This window comes from Euprymna scolopes, chromosome 37, assembly GCF_053919585.1.
Source record: "Euprymna scolopes isolate OS-2025 chromosome 37, ASM5391958v1, whole genome shotgun sequence".
Taxonomy (NCBI): Eukaryota; Metazoa; Mollusca; class Cephalopoda; order Sepiida; family Sepiolidae; genus Euprymna; species Euprymna scolopes.
Window position 1 is genome coordinate 49,712,465 of NC_136518.1, and position 16,899 is coordinate 49,729,363.

General features: G+C 35.7%; 1 protein-coding gene and 1 pseudogene across 9 annotated transcripts in view; both read left to right on the forward strand.

The window, feature by feature from the left end:
- LOC145261151 (uncharacterized) overlaps nt 1-16,899 on the forward strand; it is a 1,211,790-nt gene that overhangs the window by 916,501 nt on the left and 278,390 nt on the right. The gene's annotated exons all lie outside the window — the stretch shown is intronic.
- LOC145261374 (U2 spliceosomal RNA) lies at nt 11,397-11,534 on the forward strand (annotated as a pseudogene).

Here is a 16,899-nt window from a genome sequence, read left to right on the forward strand (position 1 = left end):
TGCTAATATATATATATATATATATATATATATATATATATATATATATATATATATATATATATACCTGTGTAATGTTCATGGGAAAGAACCCCAGCAAAGTGCTTGATTATAAAGGAAATATTTAAATTAAGTGTGATATTAATTGATATATGTGTTACGGAAGATCAGAAAATCATCGGTACCGTCGGTTTAAAATCCAAAACAAAGAATACCAGTCTCTGGTTATCAATGGTGGACTCTCTTCAACCTCTGTTTATATCTGTCTCCTCGAGGTTGAAGAGAGTCCAACATAGGTGACCAGAGACTGATCGCCTTTGTTTTGGATTTGAAGCAGACATTACCAACGTTATCCTGGTTTCCTGTAACACACACACACACACACACACACACACACACACACACATGACTACTTCATTTAATCACATAAATTGATATATGAAGATATAATTTTATGCATAACTTTTCAGTATTTACTCCAACAGTGCTCAATACATAGGTAGAGCTAGGTAGTAAGTTATGAAAATATATATGGCAATTAAGCTACACAGAATATTCCGCATTTCATTCTGCATTTCATTGTGTAGCTTAATTGCCATATATATTTTTCTATCTTACTGTATATACATACATTTTATTTGGTTTATATAAGCATTTACATGTCGCTCCACATTCATGATTATGTTTCGGGCAGCCAGTTACAAGGAACTAGAGACCTCTTCACTTTTGTATGAGCAATATCGCCTGAAGAGGTCTCAAGTTACTTGTAACTGGCTGACCGAAACATAATCATGAATGTGTAGCAACATGTAAATTCTTATGTAAAACAAATAAAAAGTATATCTTTGGTATTGAGGACTCTTGCATTAACCTCATTAAATCTTCGTTGGTTGCCTCACCTCTGGAAAATATTAATGTGGAATTATATCTAAATATATATATATTTTTTTTTCTTTTCTTTTGATAACATGGATAGATAGGCAAAATTGATCTGGAACAAAAACATTTTTTTCTTGTGATTAAGGGAGGTGGCGGTTGATCAACACTGCTGGAGAGCCATGATTTAATATACTGTTTTGTTTTTGAATCCCCGCAACAATGTGTCATGGTAAACAACTGATGATCCTTGAAATAACATTAGGACTATAGTGAATTCGAGAAAGCAAGTTGATACAGTTATTGCAGGTGATTAAATGACTTACTGATTAAATAGTTTTCCAACGAATTATATATATATATATATATATATATATATATATATATATATATATATATATATATATATATATATATATATATATGATTATTATTTTTGTTTATTCGGACGATATTTTAATTTCTATAATTCCTTCATTTGTTTACGCGTGTTATTCTTTTCTGTTGTATAGCCATCCCCAGTGCAGACAGCTGACACATCGAGAATGTCTCTGTTTAAAATAGAGTCTAATTTAATTAATTTTCTCACCCTCTATGGATTCGATGCAAATGAAGCCAGTCAACCAAATAGTGATTAATAATATTCAAATGTTTGGCCACTTCGCATCATTATGTATCACTATTGGGCCCCATAGAAATTCCGCAGTTGCTTTGTGCTTGGACTTCTCCAAATTCGTTATATGGGATGAGAGACGCATGTGACAATGTCAGGAGAAAAAGAACAAAACTAACTTTTGTGATTTAAGCACTGTTATATAAGACTAGCACACAACTAGGCGTTGCCCGGTCGTAAAATAATTCTATATATGATATTTTAATTTATGCAGATTTCGTATTTATTATTATAGAGCCCATTCTCTATTGATTATTATATTGTACCCAATATATAGTAGAGATTTCAAAAGTTTTTTTTTAAATGACTTGGGTACCATCAGCTAGAATCCAAACCAAAATATTAAGATTTCCAGTAGTTTCCACTACCGTATAATCTAAGGATAGATAGATATCAACACGTTAAAAATTAATGCAGTTTAACGTATAAATGTATATTTGTGCATGCATAGAGGAACACTTTAAGTCGACTTATGCCTGCTGAGTTCTAATTTTTCAATTTTGACTCCTTAGCAGCTATTTTACCGGCTAAAACTCGAATCAAATTTGGTCTGCAGGTCCAAATACCCTATATATCACGTTTCAGGTCCATAAACAAAAAATTGAGAGAGTAGTTTGGCAGAGACCATTACACACACACACACACACACACACACACACGCACAAAAGGTCACTTTTACATATATATGTGTGTGTGTGTGTGTACACACACACACACACACACATAGATATACTGGAGAGAAAAGAAAAAGAAAGATTCATTGTTTTGCAAATAACTGGATTTTGCAAGATTTATCTGTGAACTTTATATTTTCGTCCAAATAAAAGTTTTAAAGTTCTGGAATATAAAGTTTTGAGGATATATGACGATTATAGGACATTTTACGGGTCCCTTTTTGACTTGCAAATCATCTTTGGTCATCTATCATATAAAGCTCACCTGTCTGTATAAATGTATGTATGTATGTATGTATGCCTAAAACTTTCGACAGAGGCAAGGGATTTTCACGAACGAGAGCGATATCGTTTTGAAGCTCGACCCTTCAGACGACAAATATTGAAAAATTGCCTAAAAACATTAATTCCTTCACCCTCAACTGGGCCCTTTTCTACAAGGAGGGGTAGCTTTTTTTGCTGATATTTTTTAAAGTCATCCCATTTAGATTTAGGCACAGAGAGAGGGTGGGTGGAAATTGTTGATAGTGGTTGTAACTAGACGAGTATTTTTTGTGAAAGTTTGACAAAGGGGGGGGGTCATAGATTGGAGCTCAAGCGAGCGGTTGCCATAAAAATAACGATAGAGCAGAAACAAGTTTGCAATATCTCTTCTGTGGGAAAGAGGTTGCAGGGAAACAGAAAAGAGCGTCACCTACTAGGTTTTGAAGCTGGTTTTGAGCTCTGTCAAGGCAAGATAAGATGCTCTGAACAGCTCCTGTCCAGATGTGGCAATAGTACTCCATCCTAGGACGTACTTTACTCTTATACAGGTAGAGGATTGCATTGAGAGTGAGATATATATTGGAGCGATAGAAGGATCCAACCATTTTTCTGGCAACATTGGCAACGGATTTGATGTATGTACTCCATTTCAGATCAGGAGTGAAGGTCAGATCAAGAAGCTTGTCAAAGCAGAGTGCTTCTCCAAGACAGTAGTCATTAGAAAGAGGGATAAATAAAGACCTGGCCAGGAATAGGTTAACTTGGAAGTCATTTATTAAAAACCGTCCAACACGTGCCAGCATGTAAAACAGATGTGAAACTGATGATGATGATGATGATGAGTAGAAGGAGGAGGATGAAGAGTACACATATCTTATGTCTGTATATTTCCTCTTTAATCCTTTCAAGTTGGCTAATGATCGATCAGATTTCAAACTGAAACTGGCCGATGAACTTGTTAGATTCACTCTGGAATCATCTTTAGAGCAGTGGAGGAGAGCATCAAGTAAAGGACGCAAGTTATTAAATTTTTTAGTGAGAGCTTTGGCAGGATCGTTAAAATCAGTAGTACTATTTTTATTCTTTTTTGCATTTTCACCCCAAACAAGACACAGTACCACTTTGATATAGAGGGCTACGGTCTGGGACATAATTGTAGGGATACTATCTAGAGAGTTGAGCAGCAAGATGTCTATTTACATTGCATTGAACTTCTGCATGTCAGTACAGTCAGGGAAAGAGGAACCCAGAAGAGAATTCACAAGTCTAGCAGTCCTCGGGAAGAAACTATTAGAGTAGAAGGCTTTCTGGTATCTGGGGATCTCTACTGTGTAGGGGTGGGATTTTGCTGCTTGTCGGGTTTGTCGAGGGTATTTACATCGAGGGGATACAAGGGCTTGTAGTTCGTCGGAGCACATACCATTAAAATACTTGTAAAACACCAGAAGGGTGCAACATTTCGTCGATGGGACAGAAGTTGAAGCCTAGCTGAGAGTTCAGGATCTATCAGGTTGGCGGCTCTCTTTTGAACCCTGTCCAGGAGTGAGAGATATTTTTAGAGGGTATCATTGTTTTGGGAATTAATTTTATTGGTTGCTGACGTCTTAGGTTTCATACGTCGGTTTTCTAATATGATATTATTATATAGATAACTAAAATACAATTAACATTACAAAGGTATTATCTTTATTTTAGAACGATAATAGAAAGTTCAGTATACTTGATAGAGCAATTAAAAAACAAGAAAATTGATGATAAAAAATAAAAATGTAATAATTTACAATATTTAGGTATCCATAAAAAATTCAAACTAGAGATTATAATAAAGAAAACTCCTTAATCCATGCAGTTTCAAAGATACTCTTTTCATCAGATGATAAGCATTAGTGAAACATGTATCACTGATTAGCATCAGTTTGAAAATATATAATAAAACGTTTTGTGAAATAAGTCATTTTTAATTAAATTAAATAGGCTAAAAGGGTGAAATTAATTAATTAATTAATTAATTAATTAGTCAAGTAATTAATATATGGATTTGTAAGCAGTAGGGTTTAAAAGAAAGAATCTGAAATCTGAAGTTTGAAAGTCAGTTAAATTTGAAAATATCAAAACAATGTGTGTGTGTGTGTGTATATATATACACAGGCATACACACGCACATACATTTTTTTCTTTTTCAAGGAGTACAACTTCAATGATTATTTGATATTTTCAAATTCTAGTGACTTTCAAATTTATATATTCAAGCACGTCTGATTGAACACGACAGAGTTATTCTTTTTTCCGATTTTTTTTGGATATCTTTTCAATTCGCCGAGCGGTCTTTTTTATTTCAGTTGGCATGTTGTATATTATGGTGCCCAAAAGTTGTTGTTCAGCTATGTTCTTCTTGAGTGCTTTCTATCAGTACATCCAAACATTTTGGCGCCATAATATACAGCATGCAAGCTGAAATAAAAAAGACCGCTCTGTGAATTGAAAAGATATTTTTAAAATATTCAGAAAAAAGAATAACTCTGTCATGTTCAATCAGACGTGCTTGAATAACGACTTGATGCCAAAATATACAAATATATATATGTATATATATTAAAATAGAAAAATGAAAGCACAAAAAGTAATATGGTTAAGCTTAAACATGAAAAAGTGAAGGACAAGTTTTTAAAACTGGAAAAGAAAGACAATATATTCTAGTAAAAAAAACTATAATAAATTCATAACTTAAAATATTGCAGCATTAAGAATTGATTATATAATGTTATAAATTGAATTTTTTAAAACTATTTAAAGTTATAAATTTATTATATTTTTTACTAGAATATCTTGTCTTTTTCTTTTTCAGCTTTAATAACTAGTCCTTTACTTTTCCATGTTTAAGCTTAACCATATTACTTTTCATACTCGCATTTTTCTATTGTAATCTATGATTTTTCCAGGCTTCCAATAAATTCACTTGTTCTTTGTTTAATTTCAGCCTTATTTTTGGGGTCTCATAAGCACATGTAATAACAATGTACAGCACTCGTCTGCATTCAAGAAAATCCCCTTATTATCTCCTTCATGCTTTCATTCTCTCTGTTTCACTTGTTACTTCTCTTTTTGCAACAGCAGTGAATTAGTAGCAACACTAGTCGCTGAAATGACGTGGTTACTATAAAAACCAGTAATAAAAACGTTGCTCATCTCCTTACATATTTTTACGATTTTGAACACCAGTAAATTCATCATAACTTTTGTTTTACTGAACGAAAATTGATTTTTTTTTCATAATATAGCTGAGAAGGTGATCTATAAACTGTAATAATTGTTGGAAATTTGGTCGAAAAAATGAGTGAGCGATGAAGTTCCAAAGCTGTTCTAAATGACTAAAACTGCCACTTAACCATATATTCAAACACTACCGTGTTTGAATGATATATGTATGATGTCCGTCCATTGATTTCGATGAGTACCTCGAACATCACTGATGACGTTATGACTCGTGTATGAAAATTTTGTGGCAAGAGTTGCGCAAACTCCAACCACACCTCTCCTGGGCCGGTACTGTTAAATACCACTGGCAAGTAGAAATTTCAGGACGACTGGAAACAATGCCGAGATAAGCGGAGAGCACATACAGCGCCTGCTATTCCCAAATAGTCATCCATCTGGAACTGGCCAGACTCATCATTGCTTCATGGTAATCTTATGAGAACAGGCGCACCAATGTGATTATACTATATATATATATATATATATATATATATATATATATATATATATATATATATATATATATATATATATATATATATATAAAAATGGAAATTCTTTTAACTTTCTTGAAGTTTTACATTTGGATTTTACCGTCACTGGATTTTTTATCTTCCACCAGACTATCCATTCATGTGTAATCACCTTTTTTCTTCACCATATTCCCTCTGCTTCACTTTTTTTGTTTTCAAGTAAGATCTTTGACTTACTTGTTGTTTCATCAAATACTTCTGCATGCAAAATCCGATCCCGCATTTTGCTAATTCCTACCCTCTGATGAGAAGGAAAGTATTTCTTTGAAACTCCGCAGATTAAGGACTATCAATTTATCTAGTGTTTCCTTTTCAGATTAAATATGTTTTTAACTCATTTCAAAGTGTTTTTTAACATATTTTATTAACTGTTTGCTCATATATATATATATATATATATATATATATATATATATATATATATATATATATATATATATATCATTGAACTTTGTAAGTAACTCTTCCAACTTCTATGATATTAGTAATAAAAAACTGTTGATTGGATTAAATATAAAATCTATTAAAAATAAAATTTTCTTTGAAATAACACAGACCAATATTTGCCTTTTATGACTGATGAAGCATTTTTTCTAGACTTCACTTCATATATAAAATTATAAGATAAATGTAAAAATATAATTTTTATAGAAAAATTATTTAATTTATTTTGATAATCATGAGTACGGCTGGGACAACAGTGTATTCTTTTCATTGTTTTCACTCTCGAGTGTGTATTCGTTGATATCTTATACGCTTTTATATAGAGTGGTGTGGTTCTTGGTTGATTAACTGTGTCAGATATATACTCGAGAGTCAAAACAATGAAAAGAATATGCTGTTGTCATAGCCATAGTGATGAACATGTTTAATCAATTTTCTACGGTGAGCTTTTTTGGTCCATTTTCAACGTTTGTTCAGTGGACTTATATAAAGTTGGTCAACATTTAGTCTCTTTTGTTTCTGAATTTTTAAGATGACGACTGAATATTGGGATTTTGTGGACTACTGTTCTCATCTTCAGTGTTATTTTCATATTTCAGCCAATGTAACCTCCAACCTTCTCCATCTTATCTTTTCGAACTCTAAAATCTTTCTGTCGAACTTGGAAATCTGCACAAAATTTCAAATGGAACCCTTTATTTAATCCACATGGGGTAGCATGCTCTTGTTCTGTTAGCCATGACTGGGTAGAAGTCCTAACTACTTCCCAGTTGTAATTTTGATTGACGCCTACACTGAGGATTGAACTTTCAACCTCCAGAAGAGTTTTACTTAGATTTGAATTAACCAAGCACTTTATCCACTGCGCCACAAGTCTTTACCAAGTATTTTATTCACTGCACCACAGGTCTTTGTATATTCCCGAGTTCGACAGAAAGATTCCCCGAGTTCAGCAAGATACATCTGAAGAAGGTCGAAGGTTACACAGGGCGAAATGTTGTACAAATAACACAAGATAAGAACAGTAGTCTGAATAATCCAAATTATACGAATTTAATCTCTTTATTTGGAAGTATTTTTTTTTTACTGAATGCCTGATAGAACGAACAGTAGTTTTCTTAATTGACCTGCAATGATTTCCTAAACGTCTCCACTTAATTAAAGGCAACTAAATTCATCCAACTAAACGGTGTTATATTTAATTAAATTAATTTAATTACAAATCAAGTAAAGTACTGTGTCTATCCAGCCTTTGTCTTCTTGTAGAAAAATAGCGTTAAAAATAAATCGATGGCTTTTTTTTTTTAATTTTTTTTTTTTTATTATTGCTGTTGTTGTTAGTAAAAATCACAAATTAAGTTCGAGAGCGATTGTCACTTTGTGGATTCAGGATTGGTTTTTAACTGACGATCTCATTCTCAGACTAACTTCATTTGTTAACTCATAAAAATACCAGCAATTCCTTCCAACCCAGTAATTACGTGTCCTTCGGTTTCACACGTTCGATCGCCATAACCCTAGTATTTTAGCTTTAACAGTTTTTAGCAATTATGTGTGGTTTTACGTTAAACCGTGGCATTCTATACTACAAGCCACTTTATGACACAGCTGACTGGCACGAATGAAGGAATATTGACAAATATCGGAATTTTAGACATTTTTTAAGAAAATTAAATCGACTATATAAATCTATCTTCTCTATTATATAAAATGTGTGTGTGTGAGTTCGTTCCCTATGGACGCTGAAACGGATGTGCCGATTTTTATGAAATTTCACACAAATTTACATTTTACACCTAGCAGTGTTCTTAGATAGGTTTAGTTTCAGAATGTCTTCGATAAGTATTGATAATCGATAAAATCCAATGAAAAAAAGGAACAGGCAATTTTGATTAACGTTAACACCTTATACAGCCTAACATCACAAGATCATGTAAGAAGTTTTATTATCACACAAGCAGAAAAGCTCGGCATATAAAAACAAATCTTCACAGAACAAAAAATAGTATTAAAAAAACAAACATTGAAGATCATCTCAATAAAATTTAAGAAAATAAATATCAGTGCTTATTGCTGCTATATGTACACCTCCTGACTGAGGATATTTACATTCAGACATAAGAGAGCTTGGAGCTGCCATGGCATCCTCTATTCTTTCTGCTTGAGTGGGAGGATGTACGTTCTAGAACAGAACCGGATCAGTCTCTTCCTCGATAGAAGATGACCTTGAGCTGCCACAGCGGCCCTTGGTCTGTTCGATCGAGTGCAGACGCAAACCTCGGTGACTATGATGTTGCAAAAGGCAGTTCTCCTCTGGCTATGCTTTAGATCCGCCATTCTCAACGTTTCCTCCATCATTGACCTGCTCAGCTTTATTTATTTCTCCATTTACTCCCTGCTCCCATACAAAAAAATTCATAGCCATCAGAAAGTGACAGAAAAACAAGAAGGTCAAAAAGAACCTTTTAATTTAGGACTTTAGGTTTTTTGTATAAAAATACATATTATAAATTCGTATCACAAAAATAAAGAAAATCAAACCTTTTTCTAATTCGAAAATTATGAAGTTAATTTGTATTACGTTTTTTTAGACATGACACAATCTGAAAAGAAATAATTATTTATGAATTATCAGGTACTTCAATTATTTAACCCCTAGAGATCAATTTACCCCTAGTTGAGAACCTCTGCTCTAAACCTTCTGATGTTTAAATAAATAAAAACGTATACATTTTATTTGTATGAATAATGTTAATTTATTTAACGATTTTCCAGAACAGCAAACAAAGTAGAAAAGGAGAGTGGAAAAAATATATTTATATATACAAGAAATAAATGTTACCAAAGACAAGCTAAGTTACTTTTCTACCTACCTAGATAAGTTTTTGGTGTTTTAACTTATTTTAAAGTGTGTTTTTTGTTACTTTAAATAACGCTAGTGTGTAATGCCTGTCGAGTTAGAACGAAAAACAAAATAGTGGTCTAATTCGAGCCATAGTCAAACCTCAATAATAAGCCATTCTCAAACTTTTTCCTCCATCTTTGGTCCTTTGGCTTTGTGTATTTCTCCATTTATTCCTTACTTCTATGCAAAAATTTCGCAGCCATCATAAAATGACAGAAAAACAAGAAGGTCGAAAAGAAGCTTTTCATTGTTTAAGATTTTCGGTTTTGTATTAAAAATAGTATTATACATTCGTATCACAAAAATAAAGAAAACAAAACGTTTTTCTAAATAGAAAATTATGAAGTTCATTTGTATTACAAAAAATAACGAAGAGAAACACCCGAAGCATTTTCGGTGGTAACACTGTCGATTCAATCGAGTCAATAAGTTTGTATATACAAGAAGCTGTTTCTGATAAAATTACTTTCATATTATCATCGGCTTTCCGCCACAACGAAGCCAATCATATTGGACATATGAATCCAGGTATATACGTTTCTTAGACATGACATAATCTGAAAAGAAATACTTATTTTTAAATTATGAGGTACTTCAGTTATGTATCTCTGACTATATCATTTTCCTCCTAGGGGTAAATTTACCTCCGGTTGAGAGAGAGACAGCTAGTATACATATATAAAACTCGATGTCTGTAAGCGTGTGATGTGTGTACGCTACCTATAAAAATAAAGGTTAGAGAATCTACATAAAATCCAAAAGCCTATTCTCACATAAAATATAGGGCGCTGGACAATGAAAATGCCCCCCGAATCTCAAAGTACACATTTGGGTATAAATTTACCCCCTGGTTGAGAATCTCTGCTTTAGATAATGTGTAGCAGGCAATGTGCTCTTCGAGTGCACTTTATTTTTTTCTATTTGGTTGATGGAAACGGCGATTAAATCCTAAGAGAATAAAAAGCAACGTTGCATTATGGTCATTAAGCAGCTTAAACAAAAATGTTGATTTCTTTTTTAATCAAATTAATATAAACATACAACAAGAAATTAATATGAGTCTTTTGTTTTTTCTGTTATTTTTAATTTTTATTTTTTTTTAGTTCTATTTGTTCTGTCTGTTACGATTGTTTCTTTTAAAGGCGATTATATTGCAATGTTTTTGCTGTTCATTTAGAATTTTATGCTCCAGTTCCACGCCCTTCTTAAAACAATAGCCACAATTGTCCGAAGTGCGCAATTAGCTAAAACGCCCGTCTCTGGAGCAACACTACCAGAGTCATAGTAGGCAGGGAATGACTTGGGATAATTGTCCTGGGTGCAACTAGAAAGGGCGGAAAATTATCCCCATTGATAGCGGATGCAAACAATTACTAAAATAGAGAATTTGTGTGTGTAAGCCTCGACGTCATAATCACGTTGACACACCGAAGTTAAGCAACGTCGAGTCTGGTCAGTACCAGATAGGTGATCATTTGGAAATACCAGGTGCTGTATGTAGAAAGCTGTCAACACTTATCTGCAAGAGCTGCAAAAACCTAATGTTGTTATCTCCCCTGACGGAGATATACATTCGACTGGAAACTGCTTGTGAATTATATATTTTTTTATTTCTTGTTACCCCCCTCCTTCCATAAGATAGGGTTTTTAGCCCCCCCCCTTCATTTTAGTTTATTAATTTTCATCTTCCTTTGGCTTTAATTCAATCCCCCCAGTTTAAATAAGGTAACTTTCTTGATCCTTACCCTCTTTTTAACTTTCATACTCTTAAGACCCCTTTCTTTGCCTTTGGGCTGGGATCAAAGTGTAGTATCTGTTCTGCAGATGCTGCACTTAAGGTAATTTGTCCCGGTTAATGGAGGGGAAACCCTCTATACTGGGACAATTATTATTTTTGGTCTCAACCAGAGTGCCCCCTTTTTGCCCTACTTTTAGGGGGGCTGGTTTTCTCCCCACATTAAAAACGACCTTGTGCCACATTAGCTTTTGTGGGGAAACAAATAAATGCCTAAATATATCCCCCTATTTCCTCATTCTCCCACTACGCGTGTCTTCTTGTAAACGGTACCAACCTCTCTAACATGATCGTCCTGAACGTGATCGTGTTCTCTCTCTCTTTTTATTGTCATTATATCACTATAATGCTTAATGATATTGAAATTTTGATTGCAGAAATCGATCCCTCCTGTCAAAAAACATATTTTGATGTACAGATCACAGAAAAAAAAAAATTCCAGTCTTTCCTCTCTTACTTTCCCTCTCTAACCAAGTATGCTGACCTGATCCACAAATCCCAAAATCCTCAACATGAAATATCTCAAAGAAAACACGAATAAACCTAGAACCTCATCCTCCAACGTAGACCCCTACTACCATGTCTCCTTCTCCAGCATCAGGGGTCTACGTTCTAACCTTCCAGAGGTTGAAACCCAATTACAGGAGACGAAACCTGACATATTCTTTCTAAGCAAAACTGAGATAGGGCTGACCAACTCCCTAGATGAGTTCATAATTAAAGGATACTCTAACTTAACATCTAAATCTGACCCCCAAAATCGCCACGGGCATGGAATATGTGCCTACATTAAAGATGGCTTCCCGTGTGGCAGGGATATCTCCAGAGAAGACTCTAATCTACCTTATATGTGCTTCCGGGTTGCACTTACTTACACCACCGCATCTATATTTGCCCTCTATCGCCCCCACAACAGCGGAGTTAATGTCTTTAAGAGTATATCTGAGAAAATTGACCACATCCTGTCTGCTCATCCATCGCCTAACATTCACATTTGCGGTGACTTCAATGTCCATAATGTAGAATGATTTTGCCATTGCCTATGACCTCACTCAGATTGTTCACAAGCCCACCCATGTGCCCGTACTACTGGTCAGCACGCAAGCCTTCTAGACCTTTTTCTATCCACTTCCACTGAGCTATGCTCATGTTCCGTTCTATCTCCTCTGGAATCCTCCGACCACTGCATTGTATCAGTTAAGATAAAAATGAAATATAACAAATCTACAGACGTACCTCTCCACCGTACTGTATACCAATACTCTATGGCGGACTGGGATAGCTTCCGTACATTCATATCTGATCTACCTCTCCATTCCATGTTTAAAAAGGATGTGTCCTCTGTAGTATCAGACCTGACCGAATGGTTACTTGTAGGCATAGACCAATTCATACCATCAAAAAATTCCAACAAAAACCTAACAGCCAGCCATGGTTCTCCCCTGAATGTGCTGCTGACATCGCACACAGAAATCACTTTTTCCATAGCTACCAACGTAATAGATGCACTGAAACTAAAGCTGCTTTCAGGACCGCTAGCAACCACTGTAAAAGAGTAATAAAAAATGCAAGAGAACTATATGCTTAATCCGTTAAATCCAAAGTAGCTGAGCAGCGGCTTGGTTCCCCCCAGTTCTGGCAAATAGCAAATAGGATCCTGAACAGAAACGTGCGTTCTATCCCAACCATTATCAATGGACCAGAGGTCATCTCGACAGCATCCGACAAGGCCAAACTATTTGCCAAGAACTTTGCTGCAAATTCTACCCTGTGTGATGAAGGCCATCAACTCCACGTATTCCCTCCTATAACAGACAACATGCTATGCAACATTCAAATATCTGTGCATGAGGTCGCCAAGCTAATCAAGAACCTTGACTCCAGTAAAGCAACTGGTCCTGACGATATTCCAATTATAGTGTTAAAAAAATTACAATCAGAACTTGCCCCATACTTACCAAACTGTTTAAGCGTTGCCTTGAGGAGAAGTGCTTCCTGACACCCTGGAAAACCTCATCAGTATGTCCTGTATTTAAGAATTCAGGTGATAAGTCATCTCCCTCTCAGTACAGACCAATAAGTTTCTTGTGTGTCATGAGTAAGTTGCTGGAATCCATATTAAATAGAGAAGTAGTCAACCACCTCAGCAGAAATAACCTTCTTAACGACACGCAATATGGTTTCCGTTCTGCTAGATCTACAGCAGATGTGCTAACTGTTATATCTCATAGGATTAGTGAATCTTTCAACAAAGGCTTAATTTCTAGGGCAATTGCTCTTGACATATCAAAGGCCTTCGATAAGGTTTGGCATAAAGGCCTACTACACAAGATTTCCAGCTACGGTATAACTGGAAATGTTTTCTCGATCATTAAGTCATTTCTCTCTGATAGGCTCATAAGAGTAGTGGTTGATGCGCAGAAATCAGAGGCCCACAGTATTAATGCTGGAGTCCCTCAGGGGTCCATACTGGGCCCAACTCTCTTCCTGATCTACATCAATGATCTCCCAAAACACATACTAAAATCTTTCGTTGACATCTATGCTGATGACACGACTATCTATAGCAACACATCAAAGGCCATAAATGATGACGTTCTCTCTGATTCTCTCTCCTCTGATCTTGAGCGCGTGGTTCAGTGGGGGAAGAGGTGGCTGGTTACCTTTAATGCATTTAAGACCAAGCTCCTATCTCTACATCATAAACGCTCTGATCCCCATCTGGCATCAATTGAAATGCATGGCTCTCGTCTAAGGGAGGCCCCATGTTTTGATAAGCTTCTGGGTTTGACCTTTACTCCTGATCTTAAATGGAACACATCCATCAAGTCTGTGGCCAAGGTTGCTGGGAAAATGGTGGGATCCTTCTAACGCTCCAGAAGATATCTCACTGATGATGCAATTCTCTATCTATATAAAAGCCAAGTACGTCCAAGGATGGAGTACTGCTGCAACATCTGAGCAGGAGCTGCTAAAAACAGCCTATCCTGCCTTGACAGAGTACAAAATAGACTCCGTGGCTTGGTGAGGGATGCCCTCTTCTCTTCCCCGCAACTTCTTTCCCACAGAAGAGACGTAGCAAGCCTATCTTTGTTCTATCGTCATTTCCATGGCAAGTGCTCGTTCAAGCTCCATTCTCTGGTCCCCCCTCGCCAATCTCTTTCAAAAAACACCCAACTAGCTGAAACCACTGTCAATAATTTTCCCCACTCCTTATCTGTGCCTAAATCAAAATGTAGATTCCATGAATAAAGCTTCTTTCTTAGAACTGCACGCCTGTGGAACTCTGTTCCACTTGCCTGTTTCCCTCCCGACTTCAACCTGGATGTCTTCAAGTTCAACACAAACAAATTCCTGATGAACCGTCCCCTTAAGTAATGACACTTTATCAATTCTCCAATACTATTACTACACTATCCCATTGATTACTGTACACACAATAATACTTATCCCCGAGTGGCCTTGATAAGTGGTGAACTTCATGTTAAAAAAAAATAAATAAAAATAAAAATGTTGTTACTTTGATAATATTTAGTGCAAATATTGTTTCGTACTGGTACGAATGGCGGCTATCTTGAAAAATGGCGGCCATTTTGTTTTTAAAGTTAGCTAACGTGCTTTTCTGAAAGAGAGAGAGAGAGAGAGTTCTGAAGCACCAATTGTGGTGCTTGTATCACCAAATGAAAGATTGTTTCAGCAATCTTCCCCACTAATAGTCTTTTTCCTTACAGTGACGTCATTTCGGATGCATTTGCATACCTGCATACGCGCTCTGTCACATTTTCCTTCTTTTTTTTTTTTAGCAAAGTACATTAGTTAATTAACAAGAACACGGTAGAAAAATAACAAATGAAAATTGGCTATTCGGAATTCTAGTTTGATTTGACAGCTTAAATGCTATTTGGATCTCACTTTTAAAATCGGGGCGACATAATTTTATATATTTATATAGGTTTTTAAAATCCAAAAATACCTTTTTTCTTTCTCTTTTTTATTTTTCTTTTCTTTTTTAAACTGTTTGTTTGTTGTGGTAGGTAAGCTGGTTCGGGTCTTAACAATGGTGTCTGGAATGTAGGGTATTATACTTAAGGGGTTTTGTCACGTGACAGTGTAATTACGATGAACAAGGTTTGCATAGGTGTATAGCAATAGCGGGCGTGTGGGTGCACCCGGTAACAATAAAAAAGCGTGTTGGAAATGAGGTGGTAGTAGGCGCGAGGATCAGCTTCTAAAACCCCGACCCACACCACGTAAGATTTAAAATTGTTTTTCTTTATTTTTACAAAACTTTCTTCGTTCTCCTGGTAAATGGATGTGCGTTTAGTAATGAACTGTAGGTAAGTCAGCACTCGAGAATCTTTTGCTTCAGAAATTTTCAGGTGAGGATTGGTCATTTATAGTATTTGGTTTATGCGGACTACTATTCTCATCTCGGTTGCTATTTTCACAACGTTTCGGCCGATGTAACCTACACTCTTTTTTAGGTGCATATTTTCAAACTCTGTATATTCTATGTATAACCAAACCCCCCACCACTGCCTTCCCTAGCCCTCTCCTCTTTCTACGTAACTCTCCTATAAAAAGAGGACTTAAACTCCCCAGCCTAACATTTGCGGGAAATATGAACTGGAACAAATACATAGAGGACATTGCAAAGGCTGCTGCAAAGAAAGTGGGTTCTCTTTATCGAGCTAGAAGACTACTCACACCTGAGAGTATCCTGTACCTCTATAAGGCCACCATTCGCCCATGCATGGAGTATTGTTGCCACATCTGGGCTGGTGCATCTACCACTAGTCTCTCCCTCTTAGATAGGGTCCAAAAAAGAGTTGTCAATCTAATCGGTCCCACTTTATCAACTAAGCTCCAGCTCCTGTCCCATCGCCGCTATGTTGCATCACTGTGCCCGTTTTACAAATATTTTAATGGGATGTGTTCTGATGAACTCGTTTCACTTGTACCCCCTCAACATACATATCCTCGACAAACACGCTTAGCAATAAGATCTCACCCCTTCACTGTTGATGTTCCTAAATGCCAGAAAGCTTTCTAGTCTAATAGTTTCTTTCCTTGAACAGCTAAACTTTGGAATTCCGTTCCTGCTGCCTGCTTCCCTGGTTGTACTGATATGCAGAAGTTTAAATGTAACATAAATCTTTCCTAGACATGGCTCCAAATAGTAGCCCCTTACGTCAAAGTGGCAATATGCTTTGTAAGGGGTGAACATGAATTAAAAAAAAAGAAAAAAAAAAGATGGCCGCTCAATAATGCTGCGATTACATTTAGTTCTGCGTCGTCTTCATTCTGATACTAACCAATGAACGTAACAGTATAGGTTCTCGAGAGCAACGTAAAGATGCACCTGAAGATGTTACATTGGCTGTGAAAATAACAGCCTAAATTAATACGGTAGTTTGAATGATGAGAATACAGGTAGAGAATACTAGCAGGCCGCCCGCCGTTGCCCGGTCGTAAAACAC